General features: G+C 46.6%; 1 long non-coding RNA gene across 2 annotated transcripts in view; it reads left to right on the forward strand.

Moving 5' to 3' along the window:
* The first annotated feature begins 11,049 nt into the window (after positions 1 to 11,049).
* The window catches only part of LOC141278125 (uncharacterized), a 55,120-nt gene continuing 41,855 nt past the window's right edge, over positions 11,050 to 24,314 (forward strand). Inside the window, exon 1 of one of the 2 annotated variants that reach the window (XR_012330468.1) lies at positions 11,050 to 11,293. This is a non-coding gene — a long non-coding RNA (uncharacterized lncRNA). Of the gene's footprint in view, positions 11,294 to 19,714; positions 19,967 to 24,314 lie in introns of those variants that run through there. The other variant, XR_012330469.1, reaches the window with a different exon arrangement.

Consider the following 24,314-nt stretch of genomic DNA (forward strand, 5'->3'; position numbering starts at 1 on the left):
CAATGGAAAACAGTATGGAGGTTCCTAAAAAAACTAAAAACAGAGCTACCATATGACCCAGCAATCCCACTCTGGGGCATATATCTGGAGAAGACCATAATTCGAAAGGATGCATGCACCCCAGTGTTCACTGCAGCACTATTTACAATAGCCAAGACATGGAAGCAACCTAAATGTCCATCAACAGAGGAATGGGTAAAGAAGATGTGGTACATATATACAAATGGAATATTACTCAACCATAAAAAGGAATGAAATAATGTCATTTGCAGTGACATGGGTGGACCTAGAGATTATCATACAGAGTGAAGTAAGTCAGAAAGAGAAAGACAAACATCATATAATATCTCTTATATGTGGAATCTAGAAAAAATGGTACAGATGAACTTATTTGCAAAGCAGAAATAGAGTCACAGATGTATTAATAGAAAACAAACTTATGGTTACCAAGGGGTAAGGAGGCATGGGGTGAATTGGGAGATTGGGATTGACATATATACACTACTATGTATGAAAGCAGAGAGCTAGTGGGAACCTAATGTATAGCACAGGGAACTCTACTCAGTGCTCTGTGGGGACATAAATGGGAAGGAAATCTAAAAAAGAGGGGATATATGTATACCTAGAGCTGATTCACTTTGCTGTACAGCAGACACTAACACAACATTGTAAAGCAACTCTAATAAAAATTTTTTTAAAAAACATAAATTAATCAGTGTGATACAACACATTAACAGAATGGAGGGAAAAAATCCACATGATTATCTCCATTCATGCAGAAAAAAATTGGAAAAGTGCAACCCTTTAATGACAGAAACACTCAGCATACTAGGAATGGAAGGAAGTTACCTCAACACGTCAGCTTTTCCTTGGAAGTAAAGCAGCATCAAGTTTCTCTCACCTCCACTGCTACCAGGGTTTGCACCCTGGGTTTGCACCCTGGTGCAAACCTCCACCCTGTCTCATCTACAGAAGCTTCATAGCTGGTCTCCTTGCTTCTTCCCTTGTCTGTTCTCAAAATGGAACCAAAATGATCCTGTTAAAGTTTAAGTCACGTCGTGTCCCCTCTCTTCACAGATTCCTCCCGTGGCTTCCCATCTCACATGAGAAAAAAGCTCGAGTCTTCATCATAAGCTACATGAGCCCCGCAGCCTCTCCGAGGCACCTCGTGCTGCCCTCCCCTCACTCGGCACCCCAGCCACTCTGGCAGTCACCTTCTTGCCTCACGGCCACCCCTCGTGGTCCCCTCTATTGAAATTCTCCCTTCTCACGTCCTCCAGGTCTTTACTCAAGTGTCTCAAGTATCTCCTCAGTGAGAGCTCCCTGGCCGCCCCGTCTAAAATGTCAACCACCTCCATCCATCCTGGCGTTTCCGAGCCCCATCCCTGCTTCAGTTCTAAGTCTCAGCATTCACCACTAGCTCACTATCTAGTGTGCATCCACTAGATTGTAAGCAACATGAAAGCAGGATTTGGGGCTCTGTTTGGCTTTATCTCTCTGTAGCGCTATATCCTTAGCACTTGAACAGTGCCTGGCACCTGGTGCTCAGTAACTATTTGTTGCATAAATGTAATACATGGCAACTGCCCTTAAGTGGGTGCTTGTGTGTTTGGACCCAGCATGGAACATTTCCACTGTAGCCTGGGTTTTGTGATTCAAAGTAACATCATGCCGGCCAGGTGGTAGGGACCATTCAGCAGTCATTTTGAAAGGAATAATCATTTCCAAACTCAAACTTTCTTCAGAGGCTGCAAGTGAGGGCAAAGATGAGGTGCTATTGGTTGTATTCAAGATTCCTATTTTTGAATATATTTTTACCTGTATTGGGATTAGAGGAATCAGTGATGGGCAGCCTGCAGCAGAGAGAAGGCCCGTGAGCAAGAAACAGGAGAACCCTTATGTGAGGCGAAAAGATGGGGCAAGGGCCAGAGAGAAGTGAGAGCAAAGGGCCAGGAGTGATCCAACTTCTGGCTTTGTGGCGTAACCCAGACAGAACTGAAACCCACTTGGCTTGGCTTCAGCACATACATTCTGATTCAAAGAACCACACTCTGCTGAAAAATATAAATGAAATCAGTTCCAAATTTACTTAGGGAGGAATTGCCAAGACGTAGAGAGAACTGCACTTCTAATGCACAGCCAGTCGTGGGGCGTCTCCTCTGTGCCCCTACTCTCAGCACTCACCCCAGAGGCGGCCGTCGCCCAGAAGCCTCCGGTAGCCTCGCCTCGGCCCCCAGCACTGCTCCTCTCCCTCCTCTCTCTGTCCACCCTCCCTTCCAGCTCCAGTTTTCTTTCTCATGAATAATCTCGTCCTTTCCAACGTACACCCCGCGTCCTGGCTCGTCCAGTTGTGTGTCTGTCTCACCCATTGCCTCAATTCCACATCATGCACTCTGAGCTGACAAAGCTAGATTCTCAAGACAGGCAGGAGGGGTTCTGGAAAGGCTGTGACCACAAAACATTAATAATTTTCTTCCCTGTCACAGTAGAACAAAGTCTCTTTTCCCTCCCTGGATTTCAAGTATCTTAAAATATCTGATTTCAAAAGAAGGGGGAGGAAGAGCCCTTGGAAAGACAGAAATACTAGTGAAAAGAGAAATCCCTCTTGTTGGGGGTTTCAGCCAAGTGAGCTAAAAAGCCAGGTTCTTCTTAACCGTCCATGCCACAAGATGTAAACGAATCTATTTACTCAGCAAAATATTTCCTTATTACATTTTGAGTAATTTCCCATTGAAAACAAACAGTGCATGTCAAGAAGCTCCAAAGTCCCTCAGGCCCTCGAGGCTGGAACGGCCTCATCCCAGTCTCTTTCCTCTTCCTTCAAGGGAGAAAGGCAAGTTTATTTTTACTTTTGTCTTTCTATTTTGACTTACCAAGCGCCACTACTCAACTGAGCTTTGAAAAAGACAGACAAAAGCAGCGACCACCTTAGTTTAGAGTGACTACAGAACATTTGAGCTGAGAGGGGCTTCGCTGGCAACTCATTTGATTTTCTTTGTTTTCTTTGCTCAGGTAGCTGGGAACAGTCACGGTTACCAACTTTGACACAGCGTGCCCAGCTTTCGCCAACTCTTCATTAATAAACCGCTGAAAAAGAAATAAAATCACTTTCCTTTCCTTTTTCTAATGATTACCAACACAATTCATGGGACAATCTACTCTTTCTCTACTGATGTAAAATGCCACTTTTGTCATCTGCGGAGGTCTCATAATTTAATTCTACTCTGTTATACTGAACTGTCCTTTCTGGCAGCAGAGCCTCACTCTTTTAATTCCTGTAAATTTATGATTAATTTTAATAGCTTACATGATAAGTAAGGTATTATCTTTTATATTTATTATTCCAGGTGAAATTTAGGATCATCTGACTGATTTTGTTAAAAACGATTAGGATTTATGTATTAAAATAGGGAGTATTTAACATCATTACAATTTGTTAAAAAATATTTCTCTTTAAAAATTTTGCTGTTTTCTGCATATAGATATAATCCAGGTGTCACGTGCCCTCCACACGTTGTTAAACATTCAGATTGAACTGTCTTAAACCTTCCCCCAAATGGAGTGGAACCCAGAGTCGGTGGACCCTCGAGGACAGGTTGGGCTATTGGTTAAAAGCTCTCCAGGTGATGTGCAAAATCTTCAGAACCGATAGCCTGCGCTCCTCTGCTGACTGGATGACTCAGTTGGGTCCTGCTGAAGGCCAGTTGCTTGGGCTTCAAGAACACAGGGATCTTGCAAGGAAGGGTGAGAGCAGTCTTTTCATTTGGGCTGGGCAGTTTCCTCAGAGAGGAATCAACTAACCTTCTGCCAGACGGTTCAGGCTGGCTGTTAGTTTTCCGAGACCCAAGTGGAGGAAAAGGGGCCAAGGTCTCACCACTGAGGACGTCAACTTTCATCTGATCCTCTGTTTTCAGCATGGCCCCTCACTCTCACTTCTCTGCGGTGTGGGGTATCCCCAAGTTTGGAACCTGTCAGATGGACCGTCTCCAAAGAGAAAACTTTCAGACTTCTACTGAAAATGGGGAGAAGCGGTGACGTGACAGTGTGAGGTCAGGGAAAGGATCCAGGAGTCTATCTGCTCAACATAAGGACTTTTAACCAGTCTTCCTGATCTCAGCCACTTGCTATACTCTTGTCTTCCTGAGCTTTTCTGGAGCCATGTGTGGAAACTCTCTCACTTCCTGTTGGTTTCTCTGCCCTATAGGCTTAGATTTCAACTTTCTCTCTACTTTGTTAAGTCAGTCACCATTTTCCTGCTTCCAAAATGTTGATATATATATTGTCTTCTATCCTTTACTTCTTGTGCTTGTGGATTTAAACCTTTCGAATATTCTTTTACAGTCATTTCAGGGGGATTTCAAGAGAGAGCGGAACCCGTGCTTTCAATACGCCATGTTTCCGTTATGTATTTTTAAAACTTTTCCTATCATTTTTTTTGAGATGTGTCTTTTGAAAACGGCATATAGTTGCATTTTTAAACTCATTTTGAGTCTGTTATTCTTTCTTTTATTTTTTTGAGGTATGATTTACATAAACAGCTGAAGGCTGCTCACTGATGGCACTCCCAGCGGCTGGAGCAAAAAATCCTTCCCTGAAGGGGGTCTGGGCAGTACCTCCTCGTGTCTGCCATATCCTCCTTGTCAGTAACTCCCAAGGAAAACATCATTCTCACTTCTATTACCATAGATTAGTTGTGCTTAATTTTTAATTTCATTTAAATGGAATCACAGGGCGTGTACTCTTTTCATTCTCGTTTATTTTGTTCAACAATACGTCTGTGAGATTCATCATCTTGCTACATGTAGCAAAAGTCATTCTTTTTCATTGCTATATAGTATTCAATTTAAAACCCATACTACAATTTCTTTATCGACTCTTTCATTAACGGAAGTTTGGGTTGTTTCCATTATGGCTATTATTAAAAATGTTACTATTAACATTCTTATACATGTCTATTTCATGTCTTATATACATCCTATTATAGAGGACATAAAAACTAAATGCTCTTGGCATGTATCCCAAGAGCAGAATTGTTGGATCATAGGATATACCCATGTTTACCTTTAACAGATATTGCTAAATAGTTTTCTTAAGCGGTATGTACTGTCAGTTTGTTGATTTCATTTCCATTGTATCTTTGCTATCTATGTCATTGATTTGTGCTTCAGCTTTATTTTTCCTTCCATATACTTAGGATTTAATTTGCTTTTTATTTTGTAATTTCCTAAGATGGAGACTTCAATCATTGACTTCCAACCTTCCTTTTTCTAATATATTCATTTAAAACTAGAAATTTCTCTTTGGTCAGAAACTGCATTCCACAAGTTTTGATATGCCAAATTTTTATTATTATTGAGATCAGAATGTCTCATAACTATTACTGTGATTTCTTTTTTGATACATGTGTTATTGAAGTTGGAGGTTTTCTACTTATGTTTCTGTTATTGATTTCAAGTTTAATTCTACTGTGGTCAAAGAGCATTTCCTCTATGTTCTCAGTCCTTTGAAATTTTCTGACTTACTCTATGATCCAGCATATGGTCTATTTTGGTAAATGTTCCACATAAACTTGAAAAGAATGTGTTTTGCAGTTGTTGGGTATGATGCTCTATACAGTATTTGTCAATTGGGTTCAGATCTTCCATGTTTTTATTAGTTTTTTCTCTATGTATTACTATCAATTATGATCAGTTACTGAGAATGATGTATTAAAGTCTCCAAACTATAATTGTGGATTATCAATTTCTGCTTTTAGTTCTATCAACTTTTGCTTGATATCTTTTATAACTATTAGGTATATACAGGCTTTAAATTATTATGCCTTCTTGATGAATTGGCTCTTTTATCATGGATGTCCGTCTGTCCTTATTAACATTTCTTACCTCAAATCCCATTGTTTGCTATTAATAGAACTACATCTCTTCATATAGTGTTAGTGAATCGTTAGTGTTTTGTATGAAATACAAAACATTAGTGTTTGTATGGAATCTGGTTGTGGTTAGGGTTTGTATGGAATCTCTCTTTTGTCTTCCTATTTTTCCATCTTCCTGTGTCCTTACAAATAAAGTCTCTTGTAAACAGTCTTCTATTTAAAATGTGTCTCTTGTAAACAGCACATAGCTTCTTTTTTAAAAACCAAATTGGAAAATGAGTTCAGCAAAAAATATAGCTGGTAATTGCCAGATGACCTCAGAACTGGAATTCCAATTCATCTAGTTCTGCTTCCACAACTGTCCTTTGTCTTTGAATATATAATTTTGGAAAATCTCAGGATTTTTCTAGTTAATGTAGTGAGAACATTGGGTGGCTATGACCTACTCTATTCTGCCATAAACTGCAAGTCCTGAGTCTTTGTCATTTAGTAGCAAGTTTAACTACTCACATAACTATTTTACTTGCTCTGACTTCTTATATCTTATTTCATGCTTTGTGGCTATCTTTCATTTTACTTTTTGATAGATTTATCTTTTTAACTGTAATACTGTAGACACTGTGTATACAGATATCACACGACTTCTTGATATTTGAAAACAGTACAAAACCATTGACCCTTGCTACCACATTCAATGAGAAATCTAACATCCTCTCCACGATTTGGGCGCGTTTATAGGCACTTACATTTTCATGACAAATTTTGCTTCTGATTGTCTGTGTCTTCCACATTCGACATGTCTTGAGCACTTTCCTTGGCTGTGCAATACCCACAGCTTTGTCCTGGCCCAGATGTTTCTCTATTCCCTTTCACTTTATTCCCCCCATCAACCTCTCCACCCCTCCAAACTTTATACTGAACTTTTAATTACTTCCAAACCTTCTGCAAAGCTTTTACTGAAGACTTGAGGTGATGAAGGGATGACCAAACTTCTTGGGTCATCCTGACATTATAGATTCCTTACGAACCACCTTCCCCCACAGGGGACTGTTCCGTCACCATGTAAAGCTGACACTGGACATTTACTTTTGCATAGGTGATATTTGAGCTCTCCACCCCTAGCCAAGCCTACCCACATTTGTAGATCCCAAAACTCATTAACATGCTAGAAAAAGGACGTGCATTTTATGGATCTCATGCTCACCAGCACCCAAATATTTGCCTGTGATTTTAAGTTTCAGCCTTTGCCCCAAATTGTCATTCTGTGTGGAAAGGACCAATGGAAAGGCTTATTTTTCCCTTTGACATGACTTACACTATAATTTTTTTTTTTACCTCTCTCTATTCCTATGTTTGTTCTATAGGAGGTTGCCTTTCAATAATATTTGAGCCAAAATTCTTGGTCACATCAAGCAAAAAGAAATCACATCTGGGCTTCCCTGGTGGCGCAGTGGTTGAGAGTCCGCCTGCCAATGCAGGGGACGTGGGTTCGTGCCCAGGTCCGGGAGGATCCCACATGCCGCGGAGCGGCTGGGCCCGTGAGCCATGGCCTCTGAGCCTGCGCGTCTGGAGCCTGTGCTCCGCAACGGGAGACACCATAATAGTGAGAGGCCCGCGTAACGCAAAAAAAGAAGAAAAAAAAAAGAAATCACATCTACTCATTGCCCCTCCCTCATGTAAAATAAGACACTTAATAGCCTTTTATGTCATATGCCCTAGCTCCAAACTGCTTTTGAAATAATCTAAGCTTTTTGATCCAAATTACTAATTTTTTACATTATGTATATTACCTTTCAAGTAACTTTTATTAATCTGCCGAGGAGTTGCTGTCTAAAAATATTAGGATCAACTCTCCCTCCATTCACTGCTCTTTTCTGTCATACTTGCTTTTGCAGAAACCACGTAAACACTGATGCAGATTTCTCTTTTATATATTTATTTGGTTATTTCAATGGGAATTTGGAAGGGAGGGAAAATTATCAATACCTGCATGCTTAAATGCAGGGGGAGGTTATCTGCATCTTGAACTAGAAATCCATTTGTTTACTTTTACTGAAGCAAGGTCTCCTACTAAAACTCATTCCTTAGATGATATCATGTCCAATTTTTAAAGTTATATTCACACTCCCTTCCCCAATCCTACATAATCCTTCAATTTTCTCCTTCCACAATGACCCTTCCCTTACACTTTTAGGCCATCATCCTGATACTTGCCTAGTAAGAGTTTATTCAAAGAATACAAATTAATTTTCATATTCACCCCAGTCTGTTTTTATTTTAAAATGCCTACTGCATTTTTACTGCATAACACAGACGTTATTTCTAAAATTCTGTTTAAAATTGATTTTTCTTGGTAAATTAAATGCACTAGCAGAGCTGTTATTTAAAGAAAGATTTCGGTGAATCATTTTGCAAAGTAAAGAATTTTTATGCAATATGAATAAACTCCTATCCCAACTTATTTCCACTCCTCTTCCCACTAACAACAATAACAACAAAAAAAATCTGTTTTGTAAATTTGGAATGCTGAATAGTAAATAGGGTTTACCATATTTCATTTAAAAACCAAATACAAACATCTACAGACTCCGCACTAAGGCTCTCTCATACCCGTATAAATAATTATGCATCCTCTTTATTTGAGAACGTGCTATTTGACTGCTTTCACTTTCTCTTTTTTCTTCTCCCCCCACCCACACTGTGCAGATGCTTAATGGGAACTGAGAGACAAGAAAGATTAGAGAGAAATAATGTTTTTCTTTGTAAACGTTAAAAAACTCTTAATTTTTCTTCCTGGGCTCAAAGCTCCTTCAGCTTTCTTCTGTCATTATTATTGGCCTTCAGAGATAAAACAAATGTGCTAAATAGCGTGGACCCACTGGCGGATTTTTGTGTTTGCTGCTTTCTCAGGCAATGAAGCCGGCAGCCTAGGATAATCAATTCATTTGCTCGAGTTTAACTTTTTGGCAAAAACCACCACTCCAACATGGATGTCCATTCCCATTTCAGGAATTTCTTTGCATGGGACCTTTCCCAGCACTGCAGTCTTGATGAGTTAGTAATGATGACTGTAATGGGGACGAAGTTTCCAAAAATGAGAAAACCTTGCAGTGAAAGATAAGCTTTTGCAGTTGTCCAAGAAACACAATAAAGTGCTGTTACCGAGTGGCGGTGCTCACTAACGGACCTGCTTCTGATGATTAAGGGAGAGAGCTCAGTGGGCTTCATGCTGAAGTAATTAGCAGAATTTCTGATTATATTCTGACAAGTTCAATACAGAGTTGTTTGGTTAGTTTCTACAGTCGCAACACACATGGAGAACACATGTGGCATGGACTGGAGTTCCTGCTACTTCAGAGGTATTGATAAAATATTTTTAAAAATGTAATTCACAAGCCTGTAACATTCCTCAACCTTACGGGATGTGAACCTACCTCCCAGTCAAAGGGCAAAGTCTTTGCCAAGCACCCCAGTGCTACCCAGCTGTCTGTACCACCCCAAAGCAGCGCCACCCTGCCCCGGCCCCGACCTTGGCCTCAACCCAGGCCACTGCTGGGACCTGGCGCAGCACAGGAAAGCTTTGCATTCCAGAGACGGAAAACACCAAGCTGGGCCTGCTCTCATTCTCTTCCCTTCCAGCTCCTCCAAGGCTTCTGTGCTCCTGGAACCCGAGGACCAGGCTGCCAGCAGAATCCAGTGTTAAATCTTAGAAGGCAATATATAAATGACCAATGAACACAGAGTAAACACAAACACCAAGTCCTTGTGATTCCTCTTCTGAATTCATCTGTCATCACGATCAATCTCTTAACCCTGGCCACCATCACCTCTACCTTGGATGAAGGCAATAATCTCCTAAAATGTCATTCTTTTCTCCAAAACGTTCTTCTACTGCGGCCAAAGTCATATTTCTACAATGCAAATGTGATTGTGTTTCTTCCCTCCTCAAAGGCCTTCACCGCCTCCTTGGGCCTTCAAGATTGAATTCAAATTCTTTGGCATGGCTTGAATGAGGTGACTGTATCATTTTGGGGTCCAAACCAATCATTACTGAGAGTGAAGGAGGGGAGAGGGTGGCTGTTATGCTGGGATAGCAGGTGTAAGTGGAGACTACCCCAGGGCACATGGGGACATCTGGTCACCCAGAGCACAAGGGATCTTCATGAGCTGATCCCAGCTAATCTCTCCTCCCTCACTCCACTCTTCTCCCATTTTTGCACATGCTGTTCTCACTGCGTTGAATTCTGTTCTCCTTACCACCTACCCCTTCACCTGGTGGTCCTCCAGGACCCTGCTGAGGCTCTTCTTCTAGGAAGCCTTCCTCAAACTTTGAAGACCAAGTGCTCCCTTTTGGGTACTTCTCTTCCCCGGTGCTAACTACAGCCTTAGCAGAGACCACACCCTATTGTTTCCTTGTCTTTCTCCCCCTGTTGATTGCTAAGCTCCTTGAGAGCAGAGATCCTGGTATTGGTTGGCTCTCGATAGGTATGGACTGAGTGTTTGTGTCCTCCCAAAATTCCTATCCTGAAATCCTAATCCCCAAGTAGATAGTATTAGGAGGTGGGGCCTTTGGGAAGTGATTAGGCTGTGAGAGTGGATCCCTCATGAATGGGATTAGTGCCCACATAATAGGGACCTCTTTCACTCCTTCCGTCATGTGAGGAAAGAGAGAAGACCAAGAATCAAGGTCCTCACCAGACACCAAATCTGCTGGTGCCTTGATGGTGGACTTCCAGCCTCCAGAACTGTGAGAAACGAATTTCTGTTGTTTACAAGACACCTAGTCTTTGACGTTCTGCTACAGCAGGCTAAGGCACCACATAAAACTCCAGGGGCCGCTGCAGTTGAGGAGCTAGCAGTCTGCAGAGATTCGGGGCCATGGTGTTCGCGCTGTACTCCGGGCGGCGCTGGGAGCCTGAGGAAGGCTGGGTACACAGCACATCCCTGGCTTCAACTCACTCTGCCCTGAAGTTCTGGCACAAAATAAACCATTATCGTCTTTAGGGACTGACAAGAAAACTAATTTAGGATATAATGATGAGAGGAAGAGAGCAGCGCCTGGCAGGGAGCTGAGTGAGGCTTCTGGGTGCTGATCACACAGACATGTTCAGCATGAGAAGGGGCACTGACCTGAGGGACACGCTTCCCTGCACGCACCTTATAAGAAGTTCTCAAGTAGGATGAATACTTTCTAAATCCCGGCTCCAAACGGGATCCCTCGGGAATCTTAGGACATCGACTCTAGCAAGTCCCGCCTCCATGCTGCCCCCTAGCCACGGCACGGCTCTGCAAAGCCTTCCGTGGGCTTAAAGGGATCTGACCACCGCCGCAGCATTATGGCTTGGCGACCGAGCGCCACAGCCCAGCAAATCGAAAGGAACCGCTTGCTAATTGCCTGGGTGCACGTTCAACGTGTCTAAGGTATGCTTTCATTTTTGTTAATGGCGCATGTGTTTCCAATGAACATTCCAAATGTGTGTTCGAGCCCTCCGCCCTTTGGGGGATGTTCACAAACAGCCTCCAGTATACCCTGCATATGTGCGTGCTCACATTCCATTTGAAACACACACTGGCCAGACATGCATATTTATGGCTGCGCCTCTGTCTTCAGCCTCCCCGCCCCCCTCCTCTCCCAGTCCCCTGCCCCCGATTTCCATCTTTGCTTTCCTGGAAGCAGACTTGTCCAGGAACGCCTGGGATTTTCACTGGCCCGTCCCCGTGGTTCTAATATGACCCGGGCTGCCGACATCCAGTGGCTGCCTGGCTTCATCACAGACGTATATTCTGCCTGGTTATGCTGGACCCTGTCCCTCCTAAAGGGAGCCCTGCCCAGAGCTGCCCAAGTGACCCCAGCCAGAGGGAAGGGTCACAGCTGCTGCCCCGTGGTGAGCAGGGGCCCTGCGGTGCCTGGACCGCTCTGCTCGGGCTTCGAGGGGCGAGGCAAGGGCCCGACCACCCAGGGCAGCCGAGCAGCCTCACGCCCTGCGAGCCCGTCCCCGCCCCTTCCTCCACCGTAGAGGCCTAACCGGCACTCATTTCCTGACAGAAAGCTCAACTTGAACTGTGAAACAGAAGCCATTTTAAAAGAAACCGACTCCGCGTTTTATTATTTTTCCAGAGAAAACAGGTTCCGCCTTGGCCGGGCCTCGGAGCCGCGCGGGACGCGCCTCCGCCCATCCCCCCCGCCGTTCGGGGGCGCGTGGGCCACGAGGGGCTTTATTTCAGAGGAAATCCTTCCCTTTGAATCCGAGACGGAGGGAGGGAGAGAGAGACTATGAGAAGGAAAAAAGGTTGGTTTTAATATGTGAAGCTGGTGCCCCTGGGGGAAACTTTAATTCTTGTCAAATGTTTCGGGAGAACGCAAAAGGGAAACTTGCCACGTTTGCACATGCCTTTCACGGCTCTCCAGCTCCGAGGCTCTGCGCAAAGCCTCTCGCATCCAAGGAGATGCTAGAGGGATGGAGCCCCCCCACCCCCCGATGGCCTGGGAAAGGGAAATGAAGGGATGCCCAGCAAGGGACAAAGCGGCTGTGCAGCCGCAGTCACCACCACGTGCCTGGGGGGCCTCAGCGGGAGGCGACCGAGGCAGGAGCAAGGCGAGGAGCGGGGCTGGGGGGCGTTCAGGGGCGAAGCAGCCCCTTCGCAAGATGGACAAGGCTGAGAAAACGCTTCTCATCCACCTGCCCTTCTTCACAGCCTCTGCAGGTCTAGGGGGTCTGCGTGTCAGGAGACCCTGGAGCGCCAGAAAAGGGTGTTAGAAGACAGGGCCCTCCACTGATCCCGAGGGGCCACGTAAGTGGAGCCATGGTTAGAGTCGCCAAAAACCCATTTCCCAGCCCTAGTTTCTGAAATCCAACGCCCTTGGGACGAAACAGTCAGGATTCTAATTCTAACCGGTTACTCTGGGGGCACTTCTGGGCATAGCTGGGGTTTTGGAGAGGAAGGGGAGACGGTGGGGAGAGCAGGCAACTCCAGAGATGAGATGGGCACCCTGCAGACATTTCTCCTGCAAAAATAAAATCACCCTGCAGGTTGGTCAATATTCTGCAGATAAACAAAGGCTGTGACAGCCCCAGAGTTTAAACTGAGATGGACTGTGAAATGAGATCTTATTAGATCCCCTGCCCAAGACACACATGGAGCCTTCAGCCTCCGGGGACTTCAGAAGCGTTTGGGGGCACAGGACTCTGGGCATGGTCCCCAGGGACGGCTGGCTTCTCTTGGGCTCTCAGGTCCATTCAGGTGATCTCTATCACCTCCCACATCATTGCCCTGACCTCTGGAACGAGGTAAGATCTTGTCCCTCCCATAACTTCCTTCTCACAATGTCATTTTTCTGTGTTTAAAACCCGTCTTCCTAGTTGGACTGGTGACTTTCCAGGGGCAGAGCTCTGCTGCGTTGCTCACCTCTGAATCCCCAGTGCCTACCTTAGGCTGGCACACGGCAGAAACTTAACAGCTCTTTGCTGAGTGAATGAATGAATGAATGAATGAACCCTCTCGCTTGCTGCTAGTGAAGGAGAGTGCTGGGAAGGGAGATGCGAAAAAAGAAGAGGTGGAGGTTTTTAAACCCCTAACTGGCCTAATTTGGTTTAGCGCAGTTTAGGAAAGAGCTTGGAAGGCATAAATCCCTTGGGGCCATCCCCAATACTGCCTAAGAGAAGCATGGCCTGGGGACCCATGGGGGTTCCCACTGCGCAACAGGAGCACCTGTCTGCCATGTTGGGGGCAGGCTTTGGGGAGCTGGTTGCACAGCGCGAGTTGCCAGACACACAAGCAAGCAGATTGTGAGGAGAAGGCCAGCTTTATAGAACAAGCAGCAGCTCCCGGGGGATGTGACGACGCCAGTCCCTGGTGTGAGCACACATTCCCCGGCCCCATTCTTTTGGGTTGAGGCACAGAGGGCTGCCATTAAAATACAGGTGTTATCTTGGAGGACACGCTAACAGGAATTTAGGAAACGAGTTAGGTAAGTTCTTTCATGGTCCATGAAAAGCATCTTGGTACTTAGAACAAGGAAGGAAATGGATCCAAAAGGGAAACGAAGAAGAATGCCAGCAGCAAAGGCAGCAAAGCAAATAGGTGCCTGAGAACGTTATTTAGAAAAGAAAGCTTCTACCCACATGGCTGACACAGGTTCCTATTCTAGGTTTAGTTCCAGTGTTTACAGCGTCTCCAGGCTGATAGGTGCGGAAACTGTAGTGGACATGCTATGCAATGATTTCAGCAAAACGTGTGACAGAACATCCAACAATATTTTTATAGAAAGTGTGGTGAAGCACGCGCTGGATGATAAGAAATTTAGCTGGATCTGAAATGGATAAATTACTGGATCTGAAGCGTGATTAACAGCCTGATAACATCTAGAGAGTTGTTTCTAGACTTTAACTTTTTAATCAGTCATTTTTATGGGGAAAATATCAATGTTCCAAGTGAAAAACATCAAGAGAGAGAGCTGGTATTATAGACAGACTCATGATTCAAAATGCCATCAACAATCTCAAATATTGGCTACAATTGATGGAATGAACCTTAACACAGAAGGAAGATGGATAATGTCTTATATTTAATCTCCAAAATAAATCACAGAAAAACAGGATGGAGGAGACTCAGGTTGGCATGAGCTCATAAGAAAAAAATCAGAGGGCTAAGAACAACTAGAATGTAAGTGGAGGAGAAAGAGAAAAAAACAAGAGAAATGACTGAAGAAATAGGATGTGCTACCTGGAAAAGAAAGTTTGGGGACGTGTGAGTGTTCTCTTCAAATATTTAAAGGACAGTCTATCCAGAAGAGGAGGGGGTTGCAGAAAGAAACCAGGGTGACAGACTTGTTCAACAAGAGAACGGAGAACCTCCGAGGAACTGGTGAGGCTGCCTTGTGAAGCAGTGAGCTAAGCTCCCTGTGCTGCAAGACCAGACCAGATCCAGCGCTTCTGCTGACAGACATCTTTGCAGCCAGAGATCTTGCAGTGGATGGTAAATCAAACTGGATGATTCCTCGGGTCTCCTCTCTTGCATAGCCTCTGATTCTAGGAGCACCGAGGAAGCCTTTATTTACAGCACTGAATTATACACAAGTACCAAGCACTACAACAGACGCTCTTGATAAGAATGCACATCCTAGGAAATAGGGAATAGAGAACAAAGCACTAAAACAAAGCCCAAGTGGACAGGAGGTTTTGTGCATGTAGTTTGGGGGTGGGTGTTCCAACCTGTGGACAAGGATGGGTTTGAAATAAAAGACAGCAAAGGTGGAGGTTCCATAGCCCACAGTGGGAACTGTTCAGTGGAAAGGTGGTCAAGCATCTTAAAAGTTCCTCTCAGACTTTTGATTGTGGGTCACTTTTTTTTTTTTTTTAATCCCTTTCCCTGCCTCTTGGCGAGGACACATATCGTTAGGTCGCTGAGTTTTCCTTGTGAATCACTCACAGAACAAGCAGTCGCTCTGCCATGTCGTAAAATATTTTTCCACTTAAGGACACAAAAGAATTTGTTGTGAACACAGAGAACCCTGACATGCTGTCCTCTCGCCAGCAGTCCCAGAAATTGTCTGCAAGAAGAGTCTGAGGAAGGAGGAGAGAAAGGGCTGTCTCCAGACTCGTAACGCACAGGGCTCCCCCAGGCAGGTCTTATTCAATCCGTCTGGCTGGTCTCATGAAACATTCTATTCTGTACCTTCTGGGCTGTTGCAGATGCAGAGTGGAGATTTATAACAAGTTGTTCAATCCAGCCCAACTGGCTTGGCACAGGGAGGAGCTATGTTTTTCAGAACAGCTTTTCGACATTCCTACATGAGTTGAGATGCATGAAAATTTCAGTTTTGAAACAACCAGATGTTTTTGTCAGGAAAGAAACAGATGACCTCAAGGAGGCCGGGAGGATAAACTCAGGGCTCGGGGAAGAAAATGGCACCGCGGGGAGCTCATGTCTTTCTCATAGCCCCTACCAGCCACACCATGATTACCCACTTGTGCCAAAGCCAGACCCCACTCAGCATTTGCCTTCCCACTGGGGCTGCGGCGCTAGGAGTTGAAGACACAGCCCAGCATGTTCCACCGCAGACACCGGGAGCGGGTGGGCCCACGGCTGGGGGCACACCTCTCCAGGCGGAACTAGCCCGCATGAAGCAGACACACAGCGAGCTGCAGAAGGTAGCAGAAGCAGCACCAAGCTTAAAAGAGGGGCTCTGGGTTCTCAGCCACTGATTTGGTTATTTCCTGGAGCTCCAGCCTCCTCTTCTGTCAAACGAGGGGCTGGGAACAGATAAGCCCTAGAGCCTTTTGCAGCCCAGTTGATTCAGGAAATCTCCGAGTCCTCTCTTCCTTACAAACAGATGATACATTGAGATTGATTGTGAGGAAATAACTTCTCTATTACCAGTTACCAGCTAAAAGATAGAAAGGGTTTTATCTCAATAAAGATGGCATTTCCTAATTTGAAAAGCAAATCACTTCAGTACATTCATGAATTGCACCTATATTATAGTGACCACAGTCACAGACTTTTCAAAATTGTCTGGATTTCAAATATTCTCACCTGCTATCTCACCATGAGTTCCGATTTTCTGTTAAGAAACCATGGTCAGGGACTTATAAATGCTGGTGGGGAAATGGAGAAAGGAAGAAAGGCACAGAGTTCATATTTCATGTGACTCTTTTTATCCCGCACGTGGGGTTTTCTTGTTACTTCTTCACATCCTTTCTGGTAAGTCCTTTTTTGGGTTCTCGAGCAAGAGAAGCCCAGGAGTGAAACACCTCTGCCTCCCTGGTCTCCAGGAGCTCCGAGTCCTCGGTGTGTCTAAGACATTGGGCTACACCAGGTGTCTGTCTGCTGCTACGGTCAAGAGCTAAGCCCTCTGGGCACTTTAACTGGTGCTCCTCGGTGGTCTGCCACCTGCTACTATTTCCACTCTTGTTATCTCTCTCCTCTGTTTTTAGAAAACCCTGCTTGGTCACGGGGAGGCCTTGACCCGGCCAGAGAGCTCTGAGGGTACCTGTCTTCCTCTGTGTTCACCACACATCCACCCCCAGCGCTGCCCTTTGCCCGATGAGCCCCAGCTCCCCGGGCAGCTCCCCTTGCTTTCCGGGTGCTACCAGCACCTGGGTGACTGGTCTAGCGCTGCTCTCGTCAAGCTACTCCCTCTCCTATAGCCGTGCCAGCACGCCTCTCTCTTCTTCGGAGAGAGCCGGGAGAAACCATCACAAACGTGTTCAAAATTACACATCCCCACTCTCCTTGACAGAGAAGCTTTGCAAACCTCATTACGAGAGCTGGAGAAAATACCACGGGACATTTCTGGGTTCATGGTTATTATTTTGCATGTGTTGCTGAGCTAATAGAGTGTGACCTTGGACATCCGTGATCCAAGGGAAGATGGTCGCCCATGTCCAGAGGCTATCCTACCAGCGCAGCAGAGATGGCTACCATTTTGGCTACTCACCCCCATTCACTCTACTTGCAGACTTCTTGAAAGGCAGGAGAGCCAAGGAGACAAAGATAAAGCGGAAAGGAATACATGTGGGCGGGTTTGGGAATGAGTCCTCTCACTTCCCTCCTCTTTGTCCCCCTCCCTCCTTGCTTTTCAGATGGTGGATGGACTGATTAGGATTATATTATTATTTTTCAGTTTTTCTCTGACTCTGTGAAACTGAGCTCTACCAGAGCTGGACTTAGACTTGTAAATACTCCTCTAGAGAAGCCTTGCTAAGTGGAAGCAGCCTGTTCAGTTCACTTTTCTCCTCTGGTTACCACCGATGACCTCCAGACATCTCAGTTTTACATAATTCTCCAGCAAGTAAAGCCACCTCTCCATTGCCTCTGTTGGAAAGAACGTCATGCTTGACCTGCTCCCTTGCTGGTGTGTGAGCCTGACAATGTGCGAATCAGCCCAGCTCAGATAAGGAAAACTCCAGATACAGACCTCATGGTTTTATATCTTCTCCAGAAGATCTGCGTGCCTGGTGAATGTATTGCTAAACAGACACATTAGAAGTGAAGTTCTCTACCACTTCATTGAAACCAATCTTTTGCTATAAAAACAATGGATTTGCATCAAGCAAAATGTGAAAAAACACCATCTGACCTCAGGCCATGTAAATAACTTCAACAAGCAAAAGCTAAACCATACTGAGCCCATCTAACAAGAAACATATATTGAGAAATCTAGCATGTGGGAGAACTTCAGCAGATTTTTGAAAATCCAGCAAAAATGGGAACTGAACAGCTCAGATACACCTGATTTCCAGTGTCTTATACATTCCGGAAGCAAAGAATGGAAGGCTTATGGAATGCAATGAAAGTAACTTCACCTTGAGCCAAGAGTTTAGAGAACCAGTGCCATCCCTTTTCTCCTACCCTCCCGCTCCCTCAGTTCTTGAATTGAGGTACCATTGTTAACAAGCCAGCCATCCGCTACAAGATGAACACCACAGTTGTCTTTCCATTCATTCCCTGAAGAAACTGGAAGAGAAAAAATATATTATTATCCTATTGGATAAAAATATCTCTTGATAAATAAGTGCTGGATTCTTAACAGGACATTGTACAACCAACACCAAAAGTATTCTTTCTTCTGCAAAACTTTAAGCACAATTTCAGGTCAAAGAGTTAAGAAACAATTTCCAAAAAACAATTCGGAAACTACATCCATCTGTCTAAAAAGACCTCGTTTCCAAAACCCTGTTGTTAAGCTTTTTGTTTCCCTGAAAATGTTTTTCTTTTCATCTCAACTTTTACCTAAAGCAAGAACCAAGATTTACTTACAGGAATAGCTCAGAAAATTTTTTTATCCCACAGTCCTTTTTCTTCTTGATTTCTAAGCATTGCTACCCACAAAGCAGGATCTTTCTGTCTGTGATAATTACTGCGTGCAAAGTTCTGATCCTTTTATGTGAAAATGTGTGTTTTTTAGATTAACATCAACTTTACATTCAGTCAATTGTTCAGAGTTCGAAGGCTTTAAACAGTCATCTTCATCCTTCCATTGCTGCCATGGAGACATAAGCACCTAGCATGCAACCCCATGTCTCCTAAAAGGGACATTTGCTCTTTGTATTTAAGAGGTACATGGGGCACTGGGTGTCCTGAGAGTTTGGAACCATCTGGTACATGGCACAGAGCACATTCCAGATGGTGGACTCTAGCACGCCGTCCTCCGTCCAACTGGAGGGTGGCAGTTGGCTAATGAGGAACTCATGTATCAGTCTAGCAGCTGGAACTTGAACTCTTGGTCCAGAGAAGTAGTGTTTTCTAACTGGCCATAACTGAAGTCTCTCTATGATTCAGGGCAGTAAGTCCTTTTCTTGAAATGTACAAGTAATCAAGGCACGGAGGTGTTAAGAACAAGACAGCAGCCCCAAATGGAGCCACTTATGCTACACCCCACATCACCCCCACTGAGACTTATTTACAGTTCTAGCCTCTCCCAGAAATGGAATGTGAAACCAGTCCAATCAGGTTTCACCTGGTCAGCGCTAGGCCTGATCGACCCCTGCCATCCCCTAAAGGAAAGTGACCTTTCCACAATGAACCCACTTTCCTGCCTCCCTGTTTCCACTCCTTTCTCCTTTCATTTCACTTTGAATGTATTGATATTTGCCAAACAGAAACAGACTCACAGGCACAGAAAACAAACTTGAGGTTACCAAAGGAGAAGGGAAGTGGGGAGGGACACATTAGTGGCATGGGGTTAAGAGAGACAAACTACTATGTATAAATAGATAGGCAGCTAAGATATACTGTACAGCACAGGGAAATATACCCATTACCTTGTAATAACCTATAGTGGAATATAATCTGCAAAAATACTGAATCACTGTGCTGTACACCTGAAACTAACACAATATTGTAAATCAATTATACTTCGATTAAAAAAAAAAGTCTTTCATTTCTCTCTGCTAGATTGGATGCCGCCCGATTCACTGAATCAAGCCAGTAAGATCTTGAAAACTTATTCCGTTGAGTTCTGTTTTCCAAGAGAGGACAAGGTTGGGTCACCTCAGGGCTTCATTCACTTTGAGGCTGAGACAGCTAAAAAGAACCACCGCACAGAAGCAGAGCCCTAAGAACGGGGTAAGGAACAACTGCTCTTCCCAGGTGAGAACATGTAAAACCTCAAGCAGCTCTTAAACCTTTAGGCCGTACTTAGCTTTGTTTCAGTGCGCTCGGCTCTGGGCAAGGTAAGAGGGGCAGAGGAACTGACCGAGCTTCCGAGGGCTCCAGCCGCCACCATTTTCAGAAGCTGATTTAAATAAAGCGGAAACTCGCAGAAGATGTCTCCCTGGAAGTGCCCACAGAGTTTAAGGAGAAACAGAAACGTACCTGGCAGAGCCTGGCTGGGTCTGATTTGTCTGCGGAACCCTCCCGAGAAGTGAGCGGCTCAAGCACGCTGTCTACCTGGGATGACGACCTCGTGTGCGGGCGCGTGCGCGGGTGTGTGTGTGCGGGCGCATGCGCCATGAGCGGCAGCCATGACGCCGCGCTGGGCTAACCTAGGAGGACCGGCACACGCAGGAATCATCGCCGTCTGACGAGAAGGGACAAAGGCATGTAGGAAAGGACACGTTTGAGGTGGGAACGTGAACAACTGGGGGGCGGGGGGGATGTGAGCGGGGACAGCAAATGCGAGTTGAAAATAATCAGTGTATTTGGTGAGGAGAACTTCTTAATACTTTTCAAAAAACCCACAAAACCCCAAGCGAAGAGCAAAACAGGTAAGAAAGAGGGAGAAAAGGGGGAAAGTCCGCGAACTCAGGTGTAAAAAGCCTTGTGGCACTGAACCCCGCGGGGCCCGGCCGGGCGGCCCTCCCAGCCCCACGCGGTTCCCCTTCTCTCGCCGTGTCCTCCGCGTGGAGTCGAGCTGGTTCCCGGGTTAGCTCCGGGCAACGGGGGGAAACGCTCTGTGGCGCTTCGGGTCGCCGCGCTGCCCGGGAGCCCCGGGCCTCCACCAGAGCAGCGCGCAGGCGCGCCCGTCCGGTCCCGAGGCTCCCCTTCGCAGCGCGGACGCGGGGCAGCGGGGCTCTGACGGCCGCCCTCCCCCACCCCCCGGCAGGTGCGTCAGTTCTCGCTCTTTGGCGGCCGCTCACCCACCCGCTCCCTGTCGCCCAGCCGCTGTGCCCGGGCAGCGGGAGGCGGCGGGCGCGGCTCAGGAGCCCGGGCAGCGCGCGGGGCGGCGCGCGAGGCCGGCCCACAGGCACGTTCGGCAGCCCCGCGACGCCGCGCAGACGGGGAAGAGGGAGGCGGGCCTCTGCAGGCGGCCCGGAGGGAGGCCGGTCCCGTGGGTCGCGCGGGCCGCGACGAGGACCTGGGTTTGTCCCGAGTCCTGGGACGTCACCGGCGGGCTTGCAGGGAGCAGGACGCCGCCGGCCTCAGCTGGCGCCTGAAGAGAATCGCTGACCCGCCTGCCGGGTTCGCGGGAACGTGTGATGAGAACAGGAACACCCCAGTTCGGGCGGCGACGACTCACGACGTCGGGCTTCCTGCTCTGGTGAGCGGGGTCTTCGGACGTCCCCCCGTGGCAGCCCCTCGCTTCGTCCGAAGGGACCCCTGGACAAGCCGGGCAGAAGCCCTGAGGGCTGGAGCGACCCTCCAGGAAGCCGGCAGCCCGTCGCGGCGACAGGCTCCCCACCGCGGCTTGGCAGTAAAGCTTAGGACGGAGCACGTGGGGAGGAAGAGGGGGAAGAGTGGCCTCTCCAGTTCCAGCAAGGCCGGCTTTACCGATGTTGGCAAACGGAGTGACCTTCCTCAGCGAGGAAGCTCATTTCAGCCCGGTTCACCCAGCCGGGCTGGTGGGCAGCCACAGCAAGTGTCCTAGACCAGCGGCCCCCAACCTCTTTGGCCCCAGGGACCGGTTTCGCGGAAGACAACTCTTGCACGGACGGGCTGGGGACAGTTCGGGCGGGAACGGGAGCGCTGGTTCAGGGGGTCACGCGGGCGACGGGGGACGCCGACGGAGCTTCGCTTGCCTGCCCGCCGCTCACGTGCCGAACAGGCTGCAGACACACAGCACTGCCTCTCAGGAAAGAAGAGCGCTGCCACCCCCCGGAGCGAGTGAGGGCGCCCCCCGGGAAAGCAGCCCGTTCACTTCAGGCTGAGACTGTACTACGTGTTAACGTGGATTTACCTTCCTGTTCCATGACACGCCAAGGCCTGTTTTGAAATTTAGAGATTACCGCAAGCGAGGCTTCGGTACGTGGCAAAAGTGGGAGCCAGTTGGAGGTCCATGCCCCACCTCCTGGGGCAGTGCCCACCTCATGGAAGCTGCCGCCCGGAAGGTTCTCAGGTAATGAAAGGACCGGCTGCCTCTGGAGCTTTTAAGAGGAGACATATGGAAAGTCTGAAAAGAAATGTCTGCAGCTTCCATTAAAGGCGTGCTCTTCCGAGGGAATCCCATGCGCTCCCAGTTCCGTGGAGGGAGCCCCTGGTGACCAGAGTTCGTTCACAAGGGCGTCAGGAGGAGGTAGGTGGTACTCTGGTCTTGAAGAATGAGTACGATTTGGGTGGGTGCTGTGCTCGGAAGTGTTTGTGTCTCCCCAAAATTCATATGTGGTAATTCTGACCCCCAAAGGGAATGGCATTGGGGGGGCGGGCTTTGTGAGGTGCTTAAATCATTAGGGTGGAGCCCTCACGCATGGAGTCAGCGCTCTTACACAGGAGGCGCCAGAGAAATCGCTAGCCCGTTGCGCCCTGTGAGGAGAAGTCTGCTGCTGTGCTGCCGCCCTGATCTCAGCCTTCCAGCTCCCAGAGCTGCGAGAAACAGGTTTCTATCGTTTAATTAGCTAACTAAAATGAAATTTAGAAATTATAATGTTTCAAAATATTTTATCAATCAAGCTATTTTGCTTTCCCCTAACAGTGTTCTGATTAAAAAAAAAAAAATCCAACCCTCTGACACGTTGACCTGACAACGTTGATGCTGCCCTCAGGGTGCCCTGCTTCCCAGTGTGAGAGGTGACACTCTAGGGCCATCAGTGCCGCCACTACCACCCCATGCCCCAAGAATCGGGTGCACACACCAAAAAGGTGTAAATGGAAGTCGGGCCTGGGTGGGGAGGGAGGAAGGGAGGAGCTGAGAATCCTGCCCGGGTTCCAGAATATGCCTGGATTTTCAGATGGTGCTCAAGTCCTTTACTGCACTCCTAACCCTACAGGGTGAACCTCTATTCTTCCTGCAACCCTTGGGACTTGGGCTGATTCCAAGTTCTACAGCTGTTGCGCCACCCATCAGACCAACCTCTTTCCTTGCTTACTTTTGAAGAAATGCCATAAGCTGTGCATTCGCAGAAGGAAACCAAAAGGTCTTACATCATCCTATGTTGGTTCAGATGTATTGCTCATGAAGTTCACGTCAGTTTTTCTGTTTTGCAAAATCACCATGCTCGTAGCCAAGTCAGCCATCAGCTGTTATCTTTTTAAAATTTCAAATACTGAAGTATTCTTGTTTTCCTGAAATGTCTGAAAAAGGTTATTTCCAGGCTGACACTCTGCTTGCCAGCTTTTATTTAGAAGCACATTTTTCACATATTCACTTCAATTCTCTAAAAGAGAAGAGGACCAAGAAAGTAAATAAAGCAGTGGCCGAGGTTACTACCCATCCATCAATCCCTGGGCCCTGATTAAGCCCAAGCCATGAAAACATAGCCTTTGAAGGCAGTGGCACCTGCCAGACCCTCTTTCAAAAGGGACCCTTGTTGCCCTTGAGGGTTTAGAATTGAAAAGGAAAGCTCTTCAAAGCCATCAGAAAGTGAAAATTAATCTAAGTGCATCCACGTAGCACAAGAGTGTCAGAATTTATAATTAGGGGTCATAAATCTTTTTGCCATGGAGCAAAAATAAATAAGCATGCGAGAGCCAAATCGAAAGGCAGTGGGCGTTCACACACTCCTAGTGTCAGCTTTAATTTATTTCTCTACTTGGAAAGGGGAGACTTTGAAAGCTGGCTGCCAGTCTGGAGGGAGCCCCCTCAACTCTTCTTCTGGCCCAGACAAATGTCTGAACGTTGAGGGGAGACATCCAAAGAATAACACAGGAAGCTTTTGACTTCTTACATTGAAAAAGAGCTCTTCACAAGGTAGGGGTGTGGTTGGGGGAGAGAAAACAGAAAGAGAAGAAACCTCTTCTCTAGGAATCTCTTTTGTGTAATTCAGAATACTCAGCACGTTAAAACCAAATACCAGGACTTCCCTGGTGGCACAGTGGTTAAGAATCCTCCTGCCAATGCAGGGGACACGAGTTCGAGCCCTGGTCCAGGAAGATCCCACATGCAGCAGAGCAACTAAGCTCATGCGCCGCAACCACTGAGCCTGTGTTCTAGAGCCCGCAAGCCACAACTACTGAGCCCGCACACCACAACTACTGAAGCCCACACGCTCTAGGGCCTGTGCTTCACAACAAGAGAAGCCACCACAATGGGAAGCCCTTGCACCACAACGAAGAGTAGCCCCCG

The sequence above is a fragment of the Tursiops truncatus genome, chromosome 2 (genome assembly GCF_011762595.2).
Source record: "Tursiops truncatus isolate mTurTru1 chromosome 2, mTurTru1.mat.Y, whole genome shotgun sequence".
NCBI lineage: Eukaryota > Metazoa > Chordata > Mammalia > Artiodactyla > Delphinidae > Tursiops > Tursiops truncatus.